Genomic DNA, 25,002 nt, shown 5'->3' with positions numbered 1-25,002 from the left:
ACGATTTCAAAGTTACTCACCGCAGTTTACACAAATAAAGGTCTATGTGATTCAAAGTCTATCCACAGTAACTTCTAAAATACATTTATGTAATGCAAAACAAACACACCAGATGGTGTCAAAAAAGAAAATACAGAACAATGTCTGTCTTTTGGAGGCTATATCTTTAGTATTATGGGCTACACAACACTGAAATGTAATCTCTTAAATGGTGGTTTGACATCTGTTCATAGTGACGTGTGTTAAGTACGAGCAAAAAGTTTGAGTTTTACAGCTGAAAATTGGCAATGAAAAATGTGTTAGAAATCTGACAAAAAGGAGCAGCCACTCTGCTGTGAACCATACGATCTTAATTGGGCTTTTGCAGCAGTGTCGGAATACTAACGCTTTTGATTTTTTTTCCTTGACTCAGTTCCTAAACCTCTGACAGTGCACCATTACTTACAAGTGAATGTTGGACTGTAAGTGGTAAAATTGGGCATTTTCTTTCCCAAATGAGTTCTGAAAAGAAGGAAAATGCTGCTGCCCTCCTTTTCTCTGTGGGGCTGAGCTGCAGATAAGAGCTCAGACTCTGGAGTACTGTCAAAGGTCAGCTAGGGGGCACAGGTGAGGGATCAAATTACTAATTACTGTATTTCTTTCTTTTTCTAACTTTTTTGTCTTGACATTTTATATTCTTCTAAAATATATTCTAAAAGATATTCTAAATATTATTTATTTATTATATTAAGTCCTTACAGACTCACAAATAAACTGTGAATGTCTGTAAAGGTTCTCACTCTTCCCAGTCATAGTTAGACATAGGCTACTGGACTCACTTGAGTTACATTAACATTTCACATCTCATCCAAGAAGCTTCTTCAGTTCTGAATAACTGGTGGAAATATTTAGGTATTTAGCCTCCTAATGCTGGATACCTGTCTAGAGAGTCGTTAAATTAAACAATGCAGGTCATTCTCATCCTGACCCAGTCTGTGGGATAAATTTGTAGCATGCTGGGCATGATTTGTGAGATTTTGAGGGATTACTTTTTTTCTAACATTGCTATCTAATTTTAGGTTCTTTGTAGCAGGATAGCAAAAGCACGTCTACTATCCTGCTAGGACCTAATTAAAATTTGCTGTGTATCTGGCCCTGACATATGCTCCCATTGTGGATTTTTAAGATATTTTAACTGGTAGGTCTCCAATGTCAGATTCTATATAGATAGATATGATACCACATAAAGGTAATTTTAAACAAATTATTTTTTACCAGGTAATCGTAATGTACGGTTGTTAAAAAACCTCCTGCCACACCAAGACTTTCCTCCACACCAATTGAGAACCACTGGTTTAGAGTACTTTGTATTTTTTGCAGTTCATTAATGCATTATATTTTTCAAGAAAAAAAGTCCCTTAAATGAAATGGATGATTTTACAGTTGAATAGACATTGAAAAACAATAGTAAGTCATTGCTTTTTGTAAACGTGTCTCTACTTCAGTGAAAAGCAAAACATGACTAACAACACCGGTTGGAGTTTAATGAAACACTAAACACGTGAACTCCACAGTCTCCAAGGTATTAGCTGCGCGAATACTCCTTGTTTAAGACACATTTTCTATGATAATGCCTTTGGGTGTCATTGGCTAGCATGGCTACCTAATGTGATGCAAAATACATTCATTTTCAATGGCATCTGAAAGTTAAAGTGCGTTTTGTCAGCGCGTCCTACTTAAATTGTCATGATGAATAGGTATCACTGGAGTCTGGCCTCTGTCTCACTGTAGAATTACTTGGCCTGCAATGCTTATATTACCTACTGATCAGCACACTAAACAGAATAAGCCTCGGAGCCTCATCATGTGCCTGTGATGTGCACGGACTCAATCACGATGGAATGAAAATCATTGTCAAAAACAGTGGCTGCCGCCTCTCTTTGGAGCCACAATATGTCAATAATATGGTTGTGCGTTGTCATAGGGTTGAGAACTTAAGTATATCATATAAGACCAACGTTTTTTTTCTTTTAAGTTCTTCATTTTAATAGCTATTACATTATGTTGTTGTTGTTTTTTATTAAAGGGGCTGTTTGTCATGATGTGACTTAAAAACAAATTTGCTAGTGTAGGGAGCATCGATGGAAACTCCCATAAATTGTTGTAGTTAACGTACAGAAGGGAGGATATTTTTGGGGTTATTAATCAATAATTCAATAGTAATCTTGGAGCATTTTGTACATCAAGGGATCGAGGGATAACTAGTTATCTGCACTTCCAGTAGACTCTGCTTTATGACTTTGGGGAAAATCTGGCCCATGACGGTAGAGCTTGACTATTCACAGGCCAATCAGAGATGGAGAGGTTGGTGCTCCTCTTCGCTACTACAACTACTTGCTACTCCAGCACTGGCAGTGGCTTTCTATGCTGCAAAGAAACCTTTAAAACAATTAAAGAGTCAGAGAGAAATGCAATTAGTATTGATATCAACAACAAACTGTTGATGTGATCCTTCCTACTGGAGTTTTAAAGTCAGCTCTGAAAATGGTGGCAGTCTTACAGCTCCAACAAATCATTTCATTGTAAAACATCAGTACACATATAATACATCACGACCTTCACAGAAGCCAAACAATATTTAAAAACACTTTTTTTTCTGACCAGCTATGGCACTTTCAATAGCAACTGTTGTTTTAAAAGCTTTTTCTGTCTGGGGATTTCAGAGCTTCATCTGTGTGAGTTCCCATTCCCTGGTGCCTGGTCATCAAAGAGACACATCACTCACACAGCAGGTGTGTCAACCAGCTGCAACAAATTTGACTCCGGTGTTTACTTTGAGACATAATGAGAATCCAGATTTTCTGTTGATACCTTTTGTGACAATGGTCAATAGGCATGGCACAACAAAATAATTGTATTATCCTGAAGAAAATAATAATTGCTCTACAGGTAAACACACAGAAGTCCCTTAACTTAACATTTTAGTAAGAAACCTCTTTTTCTGCCTCACAACTAGGTAGAACAATCATTTTAAATCATGAGGTCCTGACATTACTGGAAATTTGAAGCACTAGGACTGTTTGTTGAAGAGCTAGACAACATGTTTAGCTAACTTACTGTATAAAATAATAATGATTTTCCCTAATTTGCATTCTTTTTTTATCGCCATCATCATTCCAAATTAACGTGCTACATGTTGTTTAGTTAGTTTTAGGAGCACACGGATCAAAACTGCATTAACAATCTCTTTCTTTCTTTTTATAGTTCAGATTTGAGTGCTAATGAAAGTAATCCTTTTAAAAAGATTAATGGTCTGCATTGGGCCACATGAATAGTTCAGTGGGATGTGGGGTATATAGTGCTGAACAAAGTGCATGACCAAAGAGGTTATCACTGTAAAAACAAAATATCAAACAATAATCAATCGTGAGTGGTTTGAAATATATTTATGAGCAGAAATCAACACTTCTTAAACAGAAAAAAAACATCTCACACATCTGAGTTAAAACGTTAAAAATGATTATGTGTTATTTAAGTGTGAAATGTATAAGCATCATATAGAAAAGTATAAACATTGATAATTTTATATATTTCTATATTATTCAGTTTCTAATTATTGCCCAGCCATAGTGTGAACATTGCTTTTTCTTCTTTAATGTCATCCATTTCTTCAAGCCTTACTGTCTAATTTAAGAGATGTTCTTTGGAGTCACAGACACGGGCAAATACTTGTGTTTTTATTTCATCTAGTGCACAATGCTTTACCACTTCACAACAAAGTAAAGAAAAAAATCAGTGACACAAAGTGAAGGAAAAATATTAATACAAATATCTGTAAATAAAACTGAAACTTGTGTTGTTATACAAATCAAATGCAACTTGTTCAGTAACTTTAAATCAACAAATCAAATGGAATCCTGCTATCATGGACCGAGACTGAATAAATCTCAGTTATGTGTTGTCCACATTATCTGCATTGTGGATATTGTCTTCAATACCTTGGTGCACATCATTAGTCAGTGACCCAATTTATGGGCATTATTTTTTCTCTGTACTTTACAGTATTTGGGGTGCAATATATCAACATTTAGGAGGTGTTGTGTATTTGTGCCTCCCAGAAACAGGACTATCCCCCTGGCTCATTAGCGGACTGTCTGCTGCTTTTAAAGGGGATGAGAGGAGCTGTTGTGATTGCTCATTAGTGATCGTGGGGAACTGTGTCATGCTGCATACTGAAAAGCCAGCCTTGTTTAAATCACTTTTTAAGCCTGGGTAGATTTTCTCATACCACGACGCATCCCTCATATTTTAGCAGACAACAGTGGCATTTCAGGAGAGTTTCAGCCAGCGGCGTCCAAATGACTTTTAATCAAATGACACTCGGATCACAAACTATTTTTTTGATATTATTTTACTTACTCTACTGAAGGTACTTGTTTTAGGTAGAGAAATGTGAACAAACTCCAAAAAACATCTATCCATCTATCGTCAACTGCTTATCCGAGATTGGGTTGCATGGGTCAACAGCAGGGGGCCCCAGACCTTCCTTTCCTTGGCCACATTGTTCAACTCTGACTGGGGGATCTCCAGGTGCTCCCAGGCTAGCGAGGATATAATCTTTCCACCTAGTCCTTGTTCTGCCCCTAGGTCTCCTCCCAGTTTGCCAGGAACACCTCCCCTTTCCACGCAAAGGAGCAGTGGCTCTACTCTGAGTCACTCCTGGATGACTGAGCTTCTCACCCTCTTTCTAAGGGAGACCCCAGCCACCCTTCTCAGAAAACCAATTTTGGCTGCTTGTACCTGCGATAGTGACCGTCGGAGAGCTTTGCCTTTTGGCTCACTTCCCTTTTCGTCACAATAGTGCGGCACAGAACCATTGTTCCCTCCATCGTGAACAAGATCCCAAAATACTCATTTACTTGGGGTAAAGACTCATTCCTTACCTGAAGTAGGCAATCCAGTTTCATAGGTATTACAATGATGGAAATTCATCACTAATTTTCTAATAGCAAGAGAAAACCTAAAATCAACCCATGCCTAATGGCCAGAATTGTGATGAACTCCCAATCATTTCACAGCAGATTGATATGCATCAAGAAGCAGGCCCATTTCAAAACTTCACTTACTATCGTTACTGCACTAGAGACGGTCCTTTGTGGCTGAGTAATGGCATAATGACCACAGAAAAAACAAGACACAATAGACACTTGTACAATATCAAATTGCTTTTAAGGGCTACTGTGCATTCCCAGTCCCACTGATTGACATTGTTATAGCAGGCCCAATTGTGGATTTGGGGGTTCGTGTTGATGGCGAGCTAAATGAGAATGATTTCAGGAATCGTGTGATTATTATTGATTTTTCCAAATGCAATCTCAGTCTGTCAGTTTGTAGCCTACATTTGTTGTAATGCCGGGAGATTGGAACTATCAGGATGCTCCACTTTGTAAAGCACCACTGCACTTTTTGAAACATGCAAGTGTGACTCAGGAGGTTAGTGCAAATGAGAAACGCTCCTCCCTAAATTTGGCGAGCGATTTCATTACTAGATGAGTCACCCATATGTCCAAAATTTATATCCTGAATTTATTAGAACATCTGCATCCATTACCACCCTTTTTAACTCTCAGCTACTTTAAAGCAGAACTTAAATATCAGACTTTAATGTACAGCTGGCAGGACTTGAAATACAGCTCGCCTCTTCAGTCCCTGTGCTACTGACTGGTGGATAAAAAAAAATACATAAGAGAACAAAAACATGAGCAGTGCTGCTCTGATCTGTAAAGGCCTTCGGGATAAGAAATAGCTTTCATTTGATAAGCTATATTGGAGTTGTTTATTCATGTGTGATGGTCTTTAGGAGGAAAACTGATAAATGACAGAAAGTCATATCGTGCTTCGCAGAGTTTACAGCTTAGACAAACAGTTTGTTGAGCACAGTATTGACATGGTCAATGAAATGGCTAAATACATAGGGAAATCATCAAAACTGGGATTTATAATTACTTGTGTGAGAAGAGTCTGATACTGCTGTGTCCACAGGCAGTAGTTATATTGCAGTTGTGTATCTCCTCAATTCTCTCTTGACCTTGGGATGCAATTCAATCTGCAATTCAATCTCCTCCCTTTGTTTTTGAGCTTCCATTAGACTTAAGGCGCAAAGTAAAAGTGACTGGCTGCAGAAGGAAAAAGGAATCCAATCTAAAAATGGTTCCCTTTGCTGCATGAACATCTGACATGCACCCCCCCTTGTCTTTGTTCTCTTCTCACTTGTGCTGAACTCAGGCAGTTAATCAGTCATATCTTAAGGTGCACTAACAGGGTTATGTTTCCCAGCACGTAAATGATGGTAAGTTACTCTTTTGAGGGACAACAACTTCATTTCACATGGCACCCACTGTCATAATATAGTGTTTGCAAAAAAACAACATATACCGTATATATAGTATCAGGGGTCACTTGGGAGTTTTTACAGTCAAAGAAGTCATTATGTCTCTGGGTGTCAATAGGGAGGCAATGTTTACCAATGGTTTCAATTAAAAGTAGTGCAAAGTGTGTAGTAGGGTTTCTTTTTCTTTTGGCTTCTCCCTTTATGGGATTGGTATGCTAAAAACCATCTTTTGCCACCATGTCCCTACAGTAGCCTGAACGGACAAACCAGCACAGCAAGAGCATGAGTTTTGTGTTTTGAATTGAAGGCTTACTATGCAAATGAACAGAGCTTCACATTTAAATCCAGTGCACTTAGCAGCATTTATCAAGTTTTCTGAGAGCAAAATTATACAAAAAATGATCTGCCGATTTATTAAATAATAATCTGGCAATGTCAATTGCAAAGTTTTGCCCAATTAATTGGCTCGACAGTGGTCTAACTCACTTGTGAGACTTCATTTACGAGGCTTCATTTGCATGGACACTAATAATCCAACTGTTGACTTTATTCTGTTTAAATTAGACATCATCTTGAGTTCTTTACATTAACTTCTAATTGAATTGTTCATATATATTACCGTTTACAACATGTTGATGATTTTGCAAGAACAGTACAGGTGTTCATTTTGTGTAAATGAGGACAGTGAACCAATGTTACACATGATCTTCCTACTGTGAACTGTCTGCTCTGCATTGGACATTATAATCTGATTAAGATCAATTATATACATTACATTCCATGCCATTTAGCAGACGCTTTTATCCAAAGCAACTTACAGTGGAATTGAGTACAATCAGCCAGGGGTGGAGTCGAACTTGCGACCATTGCGACCATGATGTCTTTCGCACACAGGGTACCGGTCTTAACCACTGAGCCACTCTACCCCCGTATACATGTCTTCATAATGGGACTAAAATGGTATAGTATACTGTGTCTTTTGAGGGTTAAGGCTGTTCATAGTGTCTCATGCTCATGCTGAAATAACGCTGCCCTTCTAAACATAGCCAGTGTTATTTTGCCCTTTCAGAAAGAAAAACCTAAAAAAGACAATAAAATACTCAATTTGCCTCACATATCTAGAGAGTCGAGTCACCACCTTTAGCACAATCTCGGCAAATTTCACACCACAACTTTTCAATGAGGTCTTTCAAGACAGTATTATAGAGGTAGGTAATGCCACTTCACTGGGTTGCATGACATTACAGTGGTTATTAGGTGCCTATATATTCCAGTCTCTGGTACAAAGGCTGTTTCACTGTGTCTGTACAGAACGAGTTTCATCTGTTCAGCTCTGTATCAGCAGGCTGTGTTAGAACCGGCTGAGATACACTTAAAATTCAGTACAGCACTAACGAACAGTAGAGTGTATGTTTCCGTATGCACCGTGCCTGTTAACTATAACCTGAATTTTCTTCTGAACAATTCCATTTTATTTTATTTTATTTCTTCCTCCATTTTAAAACTATAAGTACAGCGACTGAGCATTAGGCTCTGAATGCTGCCTAAATGGGTAAAAAAAAACAGAAACGGGAGCAATTTTATTGAATGCACCCTGCAGAATACTACAGGTCTGAAACGGCTGCTACCACTGTGCATTCTCTGTGCACCCTGTTGTGTTGCACTGTGTTCCGACAGCAGGCAAATCCAGTTAATAAGTCAGGGTTAGGTAATGTAAAATTTTAATGTTTCTCATTGTGACTGCTGCAACAATTACATTTAATTTCTTAAATTTATTTCTGTGCAGTTCATATCCAAGAACTACATGCAAAATTCATAGCAGCCACTCAAGTGTTCATAATATTTGTTGTAAATGATGATTACAAACTCGCGGGAGGCAAGACAATCTTCTCATTTACTTTAATGGAAGGAAGAACACAGTATGTGGGCGTTAAGAGCTTTAACTTAATCGTTATTTGAAATAAAGTAAGTGCAATCCTGGTTATATAAAGGAGCACTATTTTACTGACTTCTTCTTGTAAAGGAAACACAGTCACCTGAATGAAACCGTGCCCAGACATACCGAGTGCAGTGTCTGCAGGCCCTTTTGCTTAAAAAGAGTGTAAACAAGTGTAAACAAAAAGAGGTCCCTCATATCAGAAATTGCTTTCAAATGAAAAGTGAAACAAGCTCCAAATTGATTTAAAAGCTGAAAATACTAATCGGAGACAGAAATAATGTACGCACGATTAAAAAAAGTCTGTTCAAACACAAAAAAACGTACCAGTAATAAATATTCATTTGGGGCCAATGAGGATTAAGCTCTATAATTAGGTGCAATTTATTTTCAAAGATGTGGTTTCTTAGGTGTTTTTTGTATCTGTAATTTGACTTAAATTATTTGGCCACAGCCTCTCAGTGTACTGTTTCCCAGGATGAGGGTTTATTCTAGAACATATATTCACAGCTGGTCTCTGGTGCACTCGTGATAGGACAGTTCTGTACAAATGTGCTGCACAGTTTGCATCTAGGCCTGGTCAGGAGTCTGCTTCACTTTCTCCTCTGTGATTAAGATTAAGATGAGCGGGAAATGAACCTCATCTTTCAGTGTGATTAATGTCCACAAAGTGCAATTAAAGACTTTTAGTTAATTCCCCTGTCCCTGCTTCTCAGTAGCCATTTTTAATCATTTCCTGTGGTTTGCACTGTGCTAGCTGAATGTCTTCATTATATGGACTACGGAAGCAGGAATTGTGTGTGAAGTAGCTGTGTAAGATGTTTTATTCATATGTGCTTACATTTGTGTTTCTGAAGTTCAACTTGCCTCTTTAGAAGCGTATTAAACTCGAGTGTCGATATTTTTAGATTGCACTATGAAAACACTGTTCTGGCTGGACTACATGACAAGACTGCCTTGTTTCTTTTGATTTGACTAGAAATATGACATTTGTCCTTCGGCCTAAGAAACAAATGACATTCCCTTTTGCTTTAGTTGCTACTTTGTTTTGTGCTGACAACATTCTAGAACATTTTGGAGCTGTGGCCATTGCTCGTGAGCATATTACACATTCTGTAGATATAATATATAGAGTGAACCACCAGCCTTTAGCATTTAAAACAGGCGCTTAAAACCAAATTCAAACCATCGTACAGAGTTGCCTCCTCCTCTCCACACTTGCTGAAAGCCTGAAAGACAGAAACAAGCTGCACTTATATTTGATGTTGCACTGTGTTCATGTGCATACCCATACTCATGCACAACTGTTCCACCATCTGTTTTATTTTTCAAACCTCTTTAGTAAATGTAAGTGTCTCAGCACAGCAATAGGTACAGATTTAAAGTGATTTAAAGTTAACTCTGAATTACCGACATTCATTGTATGACTTAATACAATTTACATGTTGGATACAGTATTGGGGTTGTTCACATTGAGCTTTTTTAAGGCCAGTAGAATCCTTGATCTATTATATCTTATTATGTTGTGTTGTGTAAGTTCCCTCTCGTCAACCTCTGCCCATAGAAAGACATTGTGTCATTCCTCTTTTTCTCGACAGACAACCTGATGGCTATCATGACATGAAGAGCATTTCAACAAATTCAAAGACAAGTGTTCCAGAAAGACACCAACAGTACAGCAACATCCACCGTCTCACAAAGGTAAGCAATAAAACACTGAAAGCTATGAGCTGCAATGGGAGTCGACAAGCAACGGCTCATCCGATCAACCTCAACCTCCATGGGCATGCTGTTTTACTGTGATGCCAAGGAAATGCAGTGTTACAGTTTCACTGACATCGCTTCACATTACATGAATTGTGTCACGGCGACTGTGTGTCAACATCAAGTTAGTCAACATCTCTGTGAGTTCTCTCTTCTTGCCAACCATGCCCACCTCCACAATATTAAAAGCATGACAATGGAACTGTTCAACATTGTACTGAGACAGTTCTGCTTTTCCGTCTGTACATTTTAAGTGAACTTTGTTCGAAATTTTATTTTCTGCCATCAGCTGTTATGAAAGTCTGTTACTTGCAGTTTTGGCAAAACTATTTGAAAAGTGTAGTGGGCTTTAAGCTGCCAGTTACTTTGTATAATAAATGAAGCTTCCCTGCAGAGAAATGTACTAAGCTGAACTACACCGATATGGCAAAAGTAAAATTCTGTTTTTCATATTGAATCAACTTTGTGCCAAGGCAACACTATCTTTTTGATCAATATGCCTGTCAAACAGATAAGCAGGTAATTGTTGCTTTCTCTGTAGCAAAACCACCGTGGCAACAACAACATACAGGTGTCAAGAGTGTGAATATTCGAGTGTGTGTTAGGGGAGGGTCAAAATATTGATTTGGTGATATATATTGTTGTCCTTCCTCTTGCAATATGATAATCTAAACGCCACGGCAAATATCTATATTTTAATTAACAAATGAAGGCGCTCTAAAGTAAACACTCCCTGCCAGGCGTCACGACTTCATGGCTCCTCACGGCGGCGCTGCTCGAAGGGATAATGGCCGAGAAAGCTACATTAAGAGATGCCCCATCCACGTTCAATACATAGACTTTATGCTCTCTATGTTGTGAATAAAATAAAATAAAATAAGAGAAATCTATGCACGCTTTGTTTTCTTCAGTTAGACCGATGTAGGGATGTATCGTCATATGATTGTCTTGCAATATATTGGTTGTCACAGAATCGTTGTGTCGTGATATTATTGGTGTCGTTGACCATGTATCTCGTGTCATGAGGTTCCCCCGTTATTCCCACCCCTAGTGTGTGTGTGTGTGTGTGTGTGTGTGCATGTGTTACTCGTTGTCCCTCCCATCAACTTAACTCAAATTCATGTGGCTATATTTTCTTTCCCCCCTGTCATAGCTCAAAGATTGGACCTCGTTGCCATTGTGCTTTTTGAGGCATACACATACTGTACATTTATGCATGTACTGTTTGTATGTCATCACATAAGACCCTTTGTTCTATTTCAGTCGGCAGCACAACAGCCTGGTGCTGCCTTAATATGCTGGTTAGATCCAGACGTTGTGCAGCAGTGGAGCTTTGGTATTGAGTTCCCATGGATTTGACAGATAGGGAGTCAGTCTCAGCTGTCAGTCATGATGTTTCTCTCTGTTTTTTATTTCATCAAATAGCCAATCGAAATATAATCCTTCACAAAACCCAAAACGTGACCATACATCAATGTGACAAAATAGCAAGCCATGTGTGGAAGGAGGCGTGGTTTATGACCTCTAAACACAGACAGCCACCTGGCAGCAATCAAGATGGATTGGCTTCACATTTTGGGAACTGTCACGTTGTCCTTTATATGCAGTCAGTCTGAAATAAAGCTGCAGTGCATAACTTTTGATGATTGTATGTTGTTATTGCCGATATTATTCTGCATCTGTGTATCATCAGACCTGACTGAGGGAGTGTTTGTATGTATGCAGCAGCAGCACTGGAGTGGGTGTGGGTAAGAAGCGTTTATCCTGTCAAACTGCTGAACGGCCATGTATTTGGGGCAGTGTGTGACAAGCATTTGCTATTTTCACAAATAGTTTGATTAATTGAGGCATTTTTGATTTATTTTCATTTTCTCCCAGAAAATCAAGGTTGTACGCAACCGTGCTACAGTCTCTTTGAAATGTACTGACAAACCTGTTTGTATTGAATCTCATCAAGGAAGTGTTCATCATGAGGACAACACGTTGCATCCCTGCCTTGACGCGTCGTTCTCCAGGGATGACTGATTCCCTTGTTTATTCCACCTTTCAAATCGCTGACATAACCATTATGTTGAATCAGTCTGATTCTTTGGTCATCTGACAGAAAAAGTAAGCGTTGTGTAAGCTGTGCGTGCAGGTCTTCCAGACAGTTGGCTAATTAAAATGAAATGGGGCAGATAATAGCTTTTAAAAACATTTCAGGCATTTAATGAGCTTATTATTTACTATGTAAAGAGACTTGTCGCCACCACCCACACCTCCAACCACCAGCGAGAGCTGCCACCTACTGTAATTCCGTCCTGCTGCGCTGAGACTTGGAGTCCATAAATTTAATTGACAAAAGAAATATTATCACAACTAATGAAATAATGCTTAGCCCACACTAACATTCAAAGGTTCCCCTCAGGGGAGATTGTCTCAAGCCATTCTTGGAAAATGGTAATTAAAAGACAAACTACAGCTCAAATAAAATTATCATTTACAAAGGCGATGTCCTCTGCGGAAGGCAAATTTAATTAAATAAAAGTTAGTAATTCTAGTTTTATGATGTGTCAGTCTTTTCATGTGGCATTGATGTTTTTTTTCCCGTTAAGAGTTTGAAATGATGTTCCAGCGTCAGAGTTAAAAATGGGGCCACTCATGCATTGGCTTATTGGTTCCAAAGGCTATCTGTTGCCCTTCAGTGCTGAGGCAGTCCTCATTTACATTCACATGCTGAGAGGATGTCAATGATGTTGGCTTAATGAGTTGTGCCAGTGTGCTGCATCACTATAACAATAAATTAACCCCTTTTGTTTTCCTTTTCATTGGTAAGTGATTTTTTTTACCCCCACCACTATGTGCTTGGTAATCTCATTGACTTTGTGTGTGTGTGTGTGTGTGTGTGTGTGTGTGTGTGTGAGCTAACCTCATCTCTGAATAAAGTGACAATAGGGTAAGATAACTGAACAGAAAAGATAACTGGAGGAGGGTAATGTATGTCCACTCTAATGAAAAGGTTCTGGTCACTCTGAATGCAGCTGGTTAAACCTCTGCGACTTCCCTTTTTTTTGTGATTTATGAAGAGACAAGTGCCAATTAGCACAGAACAAAGCGGCAACATTATAGATGGCAGGAGCAAAGGTCACAACAGTGAACTTGACTGGTGATGGCTCCATCGATCAAGAAAGGATTTTAGTCCTGGAATGAATTATGCCATCGCTGTGTTTGCCACCCGAGCTTAGAGGAACTGGGTCAACTGGATGACAGTGTGTGTGTGTGTGTGTGTGTGTGTGTGTGTGTGTGTGTGTGCCTCCTCAGAGATGGCGCCTGATGCTCTTGATAGGTCGAAGCAGTTCACTGTCATTGTCGTGTGCCATCTTGGTCTTGCTTTGACTTTTAAATGACAAGGGAGCCAGAGAATCAAAGGTAATGCGCAATCAATCTGTCGCTCCCCCCCGTGACAGCTTGAAGAGAGTAGTGGCTGGAGAAACAAAGGGCTATACATAGGATTTATATAAGCTGCTTTACCTGCACAGTGTCGCCTGTGGGGGAAAAAAAATAAAAAATTCAGGAATGTGAGTGTTCAGGAGTGCCAAGCAAAATAACCTGACCTTGTCACTCTAAGTGCAAGCCATCAATCAAGTCTGGAGTTTCCCAATGACAGCTGAACCACAGATTAAAAATCTACCATGTTTCTCTCTCTCTCGCTCACTCACTCTCTCTTCTAACACCTACTCTCTACATTGGTCTCCTCTCAGTTCCCTCCCAACGACAAAACACCCACACCTGCTCATTTACATTTATCATCTGATACTTATTTCAGATCTTTCTCCGTTTCTTTTTTTTCCCACTGACACGTACAAAAAAAATAATGTCTGCTTTGGAGCAATTAATGCTGACATGTTGTGCCCCTTCGTTCCTATGCACAGTGTGTATGAATACCTAAAGGTCAGAGGATGCGTTTATGTTCCTGTTCCTCCATTACTCATCCTAAGTGTGTTGTTTGACACTTGTGTCCCTCCTGGTGTCCCCCCCCGTGGGACTAATTTTTCTCTCCAAAGAGATGCATGGAAGCAAACCTGCAGCGGGGCAGGACTTTCACTGCAGAGCCCCCATTACAAGAAGTTTGCTGTGTTCGCGTTTGTGTGTGTTGATGCCATTCGTCACAGAGAGTAGGTCCTTTTGAGGGCACATGGCAGGTGGTGTTGATCACGTTGGCGTTTAAGCTCTGGGTGTGTTATTTTCTGTCTGGTTCGCAAGTGGGTGGCAAGTGACACACACAGAGAACAGATGTTTTTAAAGGAAAAAGAAAGACAAATTAAAGCTCTGACGCGTAAAATTTAAGTGAGGTGATTGTCATTTGGCAGAAATTGAAGATAAAATTATTATACTGGATCATTTATAGAGAATGTGTAAACTCTCTTAAAAACTGTATTCCTATGGGGAGAATTAATGTATATGAATTGCATTTTTTCATTGGCCCAAATGATCCAGACATCCAAATGTGTATGTGTGTATACATATATACATATACATATATATATATATATATATATATATATATATATATATATATATATATATATATATGTATATGTATGTGTATATGTATATATGTATGTATCCAGAGCCGCGTCAGCTCTATGGAAGCCACTGTTTTAGACCACCACGTTTTTACAATCGCCTAAAATGGACAAACTGTACATCTCTCGAGTTTTGATGCTAACTGAATGCGACATAGGTTCTCCATCACACTTGGAAGGGAAGGGTGGGGTGAGGGATTTTCAGCTGCAACACGCAACTTCATCAATTCAGGTTAGGGATATCTTTAATTTGTCATGACATTGTCAACTCATCTGATGAAGAGACAAACATAAGACGGAACTCATCTGTTTAAAAGAAAACAATGTTGTCTCTGAAGAATTAAAACATATGCACATACAATTTTCCATGACACAGCTCTGGAACTTCTCGGCTCTACTTGAGTCAACTCTCCTCGGGCACGTCGCTTTTCTCCTCCATGTGGGTGTGGTCGTCCTAGCACGGCTGAGCCAAACTGCCGTGCGGTTGTTGTCCAGCTCTCTCTGGATCCTCCGGTCAACCACCAAACACGGGGATGCCTGCACCCTGTCGACAGACCACATTGCTCTCATGAGTCCTCCAGTGACGACCAGTCAGTGACCGGCAGTCTGTTGACGTCACATTGAGTCGAGTAGTGCTGTGTAATGGAAAAGCGCCATTATTAAAATAGGCTTCAATTGAGTATTTTATGTTGACTATTTCCAGCAATAATTGTGTTATTTACGTTACAAGAGTGTGTTGACTGACTTGGCGACACTGTCCTCTCATGGCCTCTACTCTTCTGAAAGAATATGGAGATTTTGCGGAACTTACGACTCTTCCAGCTACTGAACACATTTGTGTCCTTCTTGTTATCAGACGCTGGTTTGTAGAGTCTTAGATTTAGACTTCCTTTTATTGTCATTGCACAGAAAACACAGCAGTGAAACTGGCAACGAAACTGTGTTGCTTGGCAACCGTAAAAACCAACAACACAGCATTGAATTGTGAGGTAGTTACTGTAAACTATGAAGGAGTAAGTCCATCCCAACACTGTTGCAGAAGTTCTCAGGTGTTGCATTTTTAGGTTGGTTTGCTTTCACCTTTTGTCCACTTCATCCCAAACCTGCTCCATCGGGATTGTGTCTTTGCTGTTCTTCCATTGTGTGAGAGCACTGTCCCGTTCTTTTATTTCTTTTAATGTTTTGGATCATTATCTTGCTGGAACATGAACCCTTTTTTCCATCTCCATTCAGATAGCACTTTTTACTTCTTGCAGTCCAGTATTTTCCATGTAATGCTTCAGGGGATGCTGTTCTAAGTTGTAATTTTGTTTTAATTTGGATGAGATCTGCAAGTAGAATGCTGCAAATATCCATTATTCTTACTTCATTTCTTCTTTTTTTTTTTTATTTATCTGGGGAAAAATGAATTCAGTTTTTTTAGAGTTTGTTCCAGTATGGCCTTATCCAGATACATAGGCAGGCACATGCACACACATTTTGATGTTTCTGTAGTTTTCTGCTACAATTAAATTCCGTATTAAGTATTTTACTTTATCACACAGTTAATCACATGTACCCGTGGCTGCAGCTCCTTATTAGTTTTGAATTTTATAGTTAGAATTTTAAACACACGTCATTTTACTTCCACCCAGTCCTGCTTATATCAGAGCAAGTATAAAAGAAGTTCAGAGCAGAAGTACCTTGTACATCCATGTCAATTCTGAGCATCTGAACAAATTCTCAGCTTTTATGTTGGCTGCTAAACACGGCACTAAAGCAGCTGAATAGTTCAGTATAGCCGGATGAAATTTCATGATGTGGTACAGTGACCTCACTCAGTGATTCGTGATGAAGGTCTACGCTTTAGACTGAACACGGGTCACATCTGGTTTTGTATGTGTATGCCCTGGAATATAATTACCAAATAATTAGCTGAACATATATTTTTGACCTCTTCCTCCAATATTATATATATATATATATATATATTTTTAGATTATGTTAAAAAAGAAACTCATGCACAACACTAGCTAGGTTTCCATTTAAATGTAACCCAAAGATTCTGCAAGATTGTTTGAAATTTTGAAGAATGCCACAGTCACCACTGAACAAAAGACAGCTTTCGTTTCCACACACAGTCACGTGATTTCTGTGTTTCCTTTCAGCGTTGGTCATAAATTCAAATAAAAATCAGGCAGATGGAAACCCACCTACTGTGCACAGATATGTCATGCATATATTTGCCTATAAAACAAAAAGATGCTTCTGAAAAAAGGCCTACTTCAAATATACCTTATGGTATTACAACATATGTCATGTCTTATATTTATTAATCCAGCTCCTGCAAGCTGCCTCCCTCAGCATTCTTTCCGTTTAAATTAATGTTAGCTTCTTTTACACAGCTGTATAAGATGTGTGAGTTCTATTGCTTGACAGACTGGATCATGTGATATGAAGCAATATCGTGCCGTATAATAAAAGCTGTGGTTCGCGCAGCGTTATACGGCGATTGCTCACAGGTAATTCCATTAAAGCCGACGGAGACAACTTTTTGGATTACAGTTGTCATTATATGACGTTAAAACAGATTGCACAGTATAACGGTGATAGAAAAATGACACCATCCACATCTATATTGCTCTGTATATGTTGCAGCCACTGGGACACTTTTTGTGCAGAAAGATGCGACTCTATTTTGAGACGACTGGATGTTTCTCCTGCTGCTTATTTCTTTGTTATAATGTAATGTATAATGTCATCTGTGCAATATCCAACATCGAATATCCATTCATGTAAAGACTTGAAAAAAGGTATTCAAGGGAAGTAGTTTGATTGAATAAACAAATGCCAATAATAAGTAAAACTAAAACAACATGTATTTGGACATGATTCAAATTACCAATTTCAAAGAGCCCCTTAAAACCAGTAGAACTACTTCAAGAAATATAATATTAAGCTATAAAACAATATAAAACAATCCCTCCATAGATAAGCACACCAAACCTATCCAAACCATATCCAGTCGGTTCGATTATAAATGATAATACATTCACATTATCTGTGACATCTTCCAAGTGAATGCAATATGTTTCTATTTTAGACCTAATTCAATTTAATTCTATCTGAATCCAATCCCAGAAAACACCCTGATTGAATAGGAAATTAAGCGTTTGATATCCAAACATACATTAAAAATGTAACACTAACAGAGATGCGTTGTACGTTGCTTTGTATTCGTCGAAACGCGAGGGTTGCTGTGAGCACAACATGCTCTGCAGCACTGAGTGTGAGAATCATGGCATGGTAATTCCTCTTCATTTGCACTACATAAATTGCATTTTCACTGTGACAGCAGAGCTTGCCCTGCACGGCAGCCCATAGCCAGTCTAACAATTAATTAAATATCTGAGAATGCAGTTCATTTGGCTGGCTGTGAGGGAATTGAAATCCTAATGAAATGGCTCCTCTCAAAAAACACTCTCTGCATTATGCCACGCTAAATTTGTGTGTTCACGCTGCTTTTTTCCCCCCACATTTGTAATGGGCTTACCTGATGCACTAGGTGATGATAATTTGGGCAGAATATGATGTACAGTTGTAATTACGCAGCCTAAGAGATGTCTCTTTATTGCAATTAGCCAACAATGATGACAAACAAGAGCTATTCATTTACAAGAGCTGCATGCATAATGATAAATGTTGCCAGCCTGAGTAGCAACTATGCAAATAGGCAATTGTAAAAGGATTACATGAATCCATCATTCCATACCCCAGAAACCCTTGCGTTGTCAACACAATAGATACCAAGTAGTAGTAGTAAACGACAAGAGGTAATGATTTCCTTGTGTGTGACACTACACGAGTGGGATCAGCAAAGGTCAACCACATAGTGAAGCTTCTGAAGTCAGAGCCATGAGGTGACAGAAGGTCAACCCAACATTAAACTCTCCCTGGAACAGAGCAGGAAAGTTACTTTGGTCTAGAACAGCCAGAACAGATATTCTGTATTTGGAATATGTTTTAGGCCCAGTTTAAAAAATAATAGTAAAAGAAACTCCAATTTGTTTAGGTGTGATGGGCTTCATCCTCTAAATGTAAACATGAGGACACAAGCGATAGAGCAAGATATCCTGTGTTTCCATTATGACGTGGTTCAGATTGGTATAGTAGGATACGGTTTGGAACGGTGAAGCTCTCGGTCAGTCTTGCATTTCGACTGAGAACCGTACGTTTACTTGGTACGCGGGGTGTGGGCTGTGCTCGGTTTGTGGCTATCTGTCTCAAAAAGGCGTCAAATTTGTATGAGAAGATACTGCGGGTGTTGAAGAATCACCAGTCGCAGGTGAGTTAGTTTTTTCTGTTGCCCAAATGGCTGGCTGTCGTGGATGGAGCCGGTCTAGCTCCACATGGACCATACCGTACCATTTTACTCTGGTACCCCAAGAGAATAGTACCAAAAATGGAACAGTTGGGGCCAGTTATTTTGGTACTACAGTATTGCTAATGGGAAAAAATATGTACCGTACCAAACTGAACCATTCCACTCGACTATAGAGGCAGATGATCTGCTGTGGCAACCCCTAAAGTAGAGGTCGACAGAAGAAGATCCTTTTAAATGGAAACATAATTTACAAACTTAACATTAGTTTCTATTGAACAATAATATTGTTATTCAAAATTATTTTGGTCAGAATAGTAGTGTCTTGACATTTCCATATTGTCCCAAGCTCTGCGATGTAGGATCAAGTGTAAACTGAAATGTTGTAGCAATCGCTCCATCTCGAGTCTTCCAGGCACTTGACATTTGTGCTTTCTTTCACCTTCGTGTATAAATATCACTGCATTAACCTTTTTGTTGAGATAAACAGTGGAACAAATGCTAGCAGGCCTCCCGGGATTCCTGTTGTGAACACTTAGCTGCCGCGTGAGAGCTGCTGCAGCCATTAACTTCCCAGTCAGATCTATCTTTGGCCATCAAGGGACAAGCAGACACTTGCTGTCAGAGGTCAGCGGAAAATTGATTCATTGTAATTGCATACGGTGCGAAGTTAACAACTATTTAAGGCAAACTTGGCCATTGCTGTGCCATGTGTGAATGACCTATGTTAATTGTCAGGTGAGACCGGTGTCTTTATGGATGAGCTTGCCTTTTATTAAAAGGCTGTGAAATGAAGGTGCCAACTGAACTTGAGTGTGAAAAACGCTGCATAGTTTTCTTCATTTTGCACACTTGTACTTGCAATAAAAAGATGGTGACGTGGTTAATTGTCATATGTTGACTTTTGAAACACAAGGGTCATCCCAGCTCACTCTGTACTTTAAATAGCAGATTGTTTGGTGTTAGCATAGTTACATGAAGACTCTCACATATCACAAATCACTACTACTGCTATGAAAATTGTGGCGACTGGTTATGACTTTGCCCTAAAGAATGTGAACTCATGTTTTGAAGCCTCAATTGCAATTTGGTCAATGTTGACAACATAAGTTCAGAGGGTTAGGGTTCCTTTTGGACTGTACCACCTATTAGTCACACTGGCATAATTTACATTAATGACATTATGTTCTATTGAAGAAGATCTTAAATTATTGGTTTAAACCTGACATTTCTGGCAATTCGAGTGAGAAGTAGGCTTACCTTCAAATTGACTTCTTTTTGTAACCCATGGTGGCTGTTCAGTATATCTTTTTTTTACTTCTCACAAAAGTGTTCTCATGGGATCAGCAAGACAACATCCACTTTTGAGTCTCACCCATGGTTAGAAGAAAAAAAAAGAAATCCAAAAAGTTTTCAACTGATGCATTTCCAGTGCTACTTTGTTGCGTTTGGTAGCAAGCTGATTGCTTTGGGCCTCCATGGGGTTTTCAATCATTGTCATTGCAGACTCCTGTACATGGCTCTTGTTACTGTGCAATCATAAGCATTTCTTGGGGGGCCTCCCTGTCAGCTTCGAGCTCCTACAAAATAAAAACAAAATACACGCCCGTATTTTTCCACTTCTCTTCCCCCTGAAAAGAAAATGATCATACTGTGACACACTGATTACAATATTTACCTGCGTCATGCCAATAATTTTAAAAATAAACTATGCCTACTGCAAACGGCAGCTCTGTGCTGTGTGTTCACATCAGCTGAGTTGGGTACACACAGTAAAAATAGCTGAGCTACATTCAATTTGATACATTTTCATGGTGCTCCTAAATTGTTTGATGTTCAGGAGCACATGTGCTCCTTGGGACAAAAGTCAGCGCCAAGCCCTGGCATGCCAATCACTCTCTCTCTCTTTTTGTGTGCGCCCCCTCATGTGTGGAGGATAAAGCGGTAGAAGATGGATGGATGGATAGAGTATGCGAGTGAGGAGTTTCTTTGTGTGTGTGTTTTTTATCATTTGCAGTGTTATTTAATGCATTTTTTGTATTACAATTTATCACAATGTCTGAGCCACCAATCCGTGTAATGTGACACTGAGACAAGGTTGACTTTGTTCATGACAAGGAAAGACTTTAGCATTTACGCAGTGTCCTAGATTTGCTGGAGGTCGTCTTTGGAGGTGTCTGGGAAAATGTCATCAGTCATTAGGACACAGTCCATGAAACACAATGCTCAATTTCAGCTGGAGTGTTTCCTTCGGGGAATCACAAGGATCGTTCAAGTTGACTGGACGCTGCAGACATCACTAAATTGTTAGCTCAGAGAAATGAATCTGTGCCACTGCTGCCAAAAAAGGAACTGCTGAATGCTGTGAGTGACCAAACCCACAGTTGCATGTTAAAGTCATGGACTGTTAACTAGCAAAAACATAGTGCAGGCATCTTCCAGTGATTTTGGGACAAGTATATACTGCATAGAAAATTACTGACGGATAGACGTGGAGCTGAGGGGCTTAATCAGCGTTGTGTGAACTCATTTGACAATAGTTTGAATATAGCAGACATTAGTTTGTATACAAGAACTTTGCTTTACCTGTAGCTATACATTTGGAGAATATTCCTTCAGTGGTACAATATTGTGCTTTGAGATGCCAGAAATGTACCCTTTCACTATCAGAAAGGGTACGATGTGAATTCAATTTAAAAAAGGAGCAACTTTATACCTTATTCACCCCAAGGGTATAGGCCCAAAAATTCCTTTTAAAATCTAGATAAGAAAAATGTTCCTTAGATAAGTAATTTCCATTACCACCGCACATCTTATGTGTATGTTTGCAATTTTACCCCGTTAATTCGCTTTTTTTTTATTCAAGTGATCAGTCAAAATTTAATTAATGTGTGGACAATTATTGTTCATTTTTGTCTCTTTAAAAAAAAAAAAAAAGAACAGAATCATACCCTTTCATTGGGTATTTTGTCTTCCATAGTATTGTAAAGATACAGGGCACTAAATTGTACATAAATGGTATATTTTGAGGTACAAAAATTGACTTTTACCTACCGGTACAAAAAGGAACACCCTCAGCTACAAACACGTTAGAGACTTCTGTTTTGGAATTTACGTCCCGATCCCGTTGGTCATTTTAAAAGATTTAATGATTTTAACATTTATGAAAACCATTTGGGAGGTGACACAACAGGCTTTTTCAGTATAGAAGACATACCTTACAGTCGGAATCGAAAAGCTCCATCAAAACAACATTGTATTTCAATCTCCAATGCTCTTGGTTTCTTCCCATGCTTTTGACTACAAAACACACTTGGCTTGTAGCTGACTCCTTAATAACTGAGAACAATGTTCCTTCTCGCAACACCATTTTTTTTTTTTGTATAACATCATTAGGGCTCTTGTTACCAGAACACAATTTTTCCTCCTAGTTGTAAGAAAGCTTGCCCATGTTACTGATCTCCAGGGTCCTAGTGTTATATTAGTGCCATCTCGGCATTTGGGGCTCCACTGCCTGCCAAGGTCACTTGGCCTGAAGTGCAGTTGATGGCTCCCAGTCAGCCGGACCAGATGGTTCCCTCTGTGTATGTTGAATTCTGCTGATACCACTCTGAAGGTGAGGACATCACGAGTGACATTCGGCAGCCAAGTATCCTGAGCTTCAGTTGTCAGTCGTAAATCCGAGCGATCCAACTGTGAGTAATGGGAAATGAAAAAAGGAGACATGTTTCCCCATTTGCCACTAAGCTCCTTTAAAAAGTCTCTCGATGCCTGATTGATGCTTTACTGAATGAGCGTTTAAAGGAAATTGGTGACATCATTTTCACTTCTCGCTCCTTGAAGTTAAGGGCTAATTGTGCCACTTCAGATTTTTGCTGCCATAACAATTGATTTTAGTGGTCCAGAGTGGTCCAGCAAGTCATTTTCAGTCTGAGTGTTTTTCAGTTATTATCAACTTCTTCTCCAAAACATGCATTCATTCGTTTTACCGTTAATGTCTTAGCTTATTCTTTGTGTCAACACGAATATTCATGCATTAAGCTTTTTTTTTTTCACCTTTTTTTCACCACATATTTCTTTATGCCACATATTACTCATAATGGAGGAGTCTTGTAATGATGTGAGAGCAGCACTTTGTGCTAAATGTAACTTTCTACAGTTGTCATTAAATGCAGCACGAAGGCGTGTCACAAGTCCTTAACAATATGTTCAGCTGTGTCTTTGACATCTCTGCATCTCAGCTGCTGATGTGTGTAGTGCTCCAGCGCCAGATTTACAGCTGCTGTGCATATGGGAAATCTCTTATTCAATTAAAATTAACAAATGGAACAGTTTTTTTTGTTGTTGTTGTTGTTTTTGTTTAATCAACAACTCTCCAAAGAAAAAAATGAATCATTTCAAGACGAAGCTCATCCATGAATTAGTACTCATTTCTGTTACTGTTACAGTTACTGTTACCAACATCCAAAGGACAATTTTAATTTAACTGTGTAGCAGCAGATGTGAGCTGCATTCACTGTGCAGGGGAAGGTGACTGAAGAAGAAGAGGGGGGAGCTGTAATAGGACACTTGGAATCAAACTCCAGTTTTACTGTTTAATTCAATTAGTAAAAAAAAAAAAAAAGTACAAAAAACAGAAACAAGCTGAGCAAATGAGAGCAGGAGCTTTGCTTGCAGCCTCTGCTAAACAATTAATTGGTTCCAAATTGAAGTTGCTGTTTGAAATAAGGCAATTAGCAAATTGCAAAGGCTGCAATTTAGAATAAATGTTAGGCAGCACAGGGTTTATATTTCACTGCCATTGGTGCTAATGCTAACGGCAGCAGTAAACAGGAAGTTAGCCAAAAGACAATACCGCAGACAGCAGTGCTAAGGTCCCTGAGAAGTATACTCAGCATTTTTTGTCTGAACACATTGTTCATATTTGAAAATGACTGCTGAAAATGAGGGCTGCGCGTTAATCACGATTAAACAATGGGACGCCTTAATGCGCTATTTTTTCTATCGCATTAATTGCATGTGTCGCGTCTTGCAAACCATTTTCATGCATGAGTGTTTTGGAGCTGCTTGCTCAGAGAGCCAAAATGGAGTGTGTTTTATCACTTTTCATCACACACATGTTTATCCCCTTAATGTCTGAATATATTTCCAATTATATTTTTAAAAAAAACATCTATGTGTGATGCTAAAGTAAGTCGAGGTTGTTAATTTCAATAGATAGACATTTAGGAAACCCCTCCCCGGAGTTCTAGGGAACTGTCCTCTTCCGTGCCCAAGCAAGGGGCTCCTCTGCCGCACACAAGTGCCCCATGCAACCCCCCCTCCCTGGAGCTCCACCATGCTTCAGGGCTTCTCTGCATGGAGACATGTGCCCTGTGAACCCTAACACTAACCCTTCAGTTGTCTGCATGTTATTCATCTGCTCAGCCAGAGCACAGAAGACAATGTTTCTATATGGATTTTTATTTTTACCCTCTGGAAAATGACCTGTCGTGTTGACACCATACATCACTTTTACACTTGAGTGGATGCATAGGAGATGCACACTATAGAGTTAAATGTGCAGAAAATTAAGCAGCTTTAATTGAATCTGAATAAAGCAGGACATGGTAATGGGCTGTGTGAGAGAAGCACATCTTGAGGTGTCTACTTAGGTCTCACTTCATTATGCCTTGATCTCTGACAGCTAAAGTATATGCTAACCCCGCAGTGCACTCTGTTTAAATGACTATTTTCTCCACATCTACTTCTCTGCTGCTTTAGTCGACGAAAGAAGAGATGAGATGTGCTTCTGAAAGTCCTGTAATTAGTGCAATCAGCCCATTACACATTACTCATTCCTTTTGTCCACCATATACAAAGGCTTAAGGATGGCTAATTGTTGAATACGGCTTGCCCGAGTGGTGCAGATTTTGTAAGAAAAGTGTCTTTCAACACGGGGAGATATGAAGAGGTTTCTGTATTGCTGTATTTAATATAATTGTCTGATACCATTGAAACTACTCAG

This window comes from Solea solea, chromosome 9 (genome assembly GCF_958295425.1).
Source record: "Solea solea chromosome 9, fSolSol10.1, whole genome shotgun sequence".
NCBI lineage: Eukaryota > Metazoa > Chordata > Actinopteri > Pleuronectiformes > Soleidae > Solea > Solea solea.
This window is presented reverse-complemented; position numbering follows the sequence as displayed.